Raw genomic sequence first — 2,137 nt, forward strand, 5'->3', positions numbered from 1 at the left:
ACGGCAACTCTCTTCATCATTGTGTTTAATAACCCACAAATTAAACAAATTATATACGTAGATGACGTCATGATCTTTACAAAAATTAAAAACTTAAGTCAAGTTGAACAAGCATTTTTCAAAATTTTAAATGATGTCAACAAAAGGTGAGAAATGGTGTAAAACTTTCATTAAAGAAAAGTTCCACATTTCATATTTGTAGAGAGCATAATTGCTCATTTGCCACCTTATGTTTTTTAAATACTCATAATTTAAAAATTCTAGGTTTCATATTTGACAAAACTCTTTCTTACAAAAAATATCGTTAATACATTCTGTTCTGAGCGCTCAGAGCACCACCTGATAATTAGGTGGCATCACCTACTACTTTTTGTAAATTTTGTCACTCTGCAATCCTGTCATACATTAGATGTAATAATTGCTTAAATAAAACACATTCGCTTTTATAATGTGAACAAAACAACACGCATTCGGCTTTTTCTTTCTAGTTCGCTTTTCATCGCTATTCGTTCGAGGGCAAAAATTCTTGCGCGACGACATACATTTGTTGGTGACTCCGACGTGATACCGCGTGCAGTTACATTGTATACTTTGTTGCTTCTTTCGCAGTACCGTGTACAGATCACCAGATCCTACAGTTAACTCATCGCGGTTATTAGTCTTGTTGTTCGTGGTTTTGCTCCTAATCTGTCGGGCAAAAATATACAGTGTACAAATCACAAACTTCAACTGTTAATTTAGTTAAACAGTTTTCACTTAAACCGTATTAATATACAAAGGTTGCCGTGCAAACAGTTACCTCGTAACTTTCGAGCTGTCATACAAGTTAAAAAACAAAAAAATGGCGTTCTTAAAAAGAAAAAGCGAAGCCATTTGATGCAAGTTAAATTCAACACCACTTGGTATGGAAAAACTTAATTCCATGGATCATGCAGAGCTGTCAGTCAGATCAGAACAGCTCGATCGTACTCAAAATCAAGTCGAATTAACGCAGTCACAATTGGAGGAAGAGGACCCTGATGAGCTTGAAACCAGCACTCGCGATGAATTCGCTGCGACTTTCATCAGAGTTAAGGCAGCATTCACGAGGGAGTTAAACAAGTTGAATCCTCAAATAATGTAATCTACGAGAAATCAACCTTTACCGGAGCACCCATCGGTCATTGTGATGAAACAACCAAAGTCTCGTCTGCCGCAGCTGCAGCTACCGTCATTTGGAGGAGCGTATACAGATTGGCCGAACTTTTTTGGCATGTTTCAAACAATAGTACACGATGACACAGAATTGTCATCTTGGAAAAATTCCAGCATCTTCGTTCATGCCTAAAGGGAGCAGCACTGGATACTATCCAATCACTTGAAATGCGTGACGAAAACTACACAATTGCTATGAAATTACTTAGTCAAAGATTCAGTAATCAACGTTTGATTTTTCAGACACACATTCAAGAGCTATTCGGATTGCAGAGGGTGAGCACTGACAAGAAATCAGGAGAGTTGCGTTCGCTGGTGGACAGTATCGCATGCTCGAGCCTTGCATTCGAACAAATATCTGATTGTTTGCTTCAGTATATCGCTGCATAGAAATTGGATCCCGAAACACATGCATTGTGGGAAGAAAAGGTTCCAGTTGACGAGTTGCCCACGTGGACGGACATGGCTTCGTTCTTGCAGAGGAGATGTCAAACATTAGAAAATGTGACTCATGCTATGGTAACAAAAACACCTAGCACACTGGTGAGCAATACAAAGTATCGTAAAAATGCATTTGTTGTTTCTAAGACTTCCACCAAAAGTTGTGCGATTTGTCAGAAACATGACCATGTTGTGTACACCTGCCCACTATTCGCAGGTTTGAGTCCAAGTGACAAGTGGAAGGAAAAAGAGCACATCTGGGCATAAATTGTCTCAAACCAGGGCATCCGGTGCAGCAATGTAAATCTTCTACATGTCGTTRTTGCTCAATGAAGCATCATATCCTGCTGCATTTTACTCAAATCCACCAAGCCGTAACTGGTACTTCAGAAACCACACCTGGTTCATCACAGCCAGCTGTCCTCGTCACAAAGACATGAAATAGGGGCTCACCTTCACCTCAGTCACGCTCTTGTTCAACTGAATGTGTGCTTCTTGCACC

At 39.6% G+C, this 2,137-nt stretch overlaps 1 pseudogene; it reads left to right on the forward strand.

Moving 5' to 3' along the window:
- Positions 1-841: 841 nt before the first annotated feature.
- LOC108971438 lies at positions 842-1,902 on the forward strand (annotated as a pseudogene).
- The last annotated feature ends 235 nt before the right edge of the window (positions 1,903-2,137 follow it).

The sequence above is a fragment of the Bactrocera latifrons genome, unplaced genomic scaffold, assembly GCF_001853355.1.
Source record: "Bactrocera latifrons isolate USDA-ARS-PBARC rearing strain unplaced genomic scaffold, ASM185335v1 scaffold_340, whole genome shotgun sequence".
In the NCBI taxonomy this organism is placed as follows: domain Eukaryota; kingdom Metazoa; phylum Arthropoda; class Insecta; order Diptera; family Tephritidae; genus Bactrocera; species Bactrocera latifrons.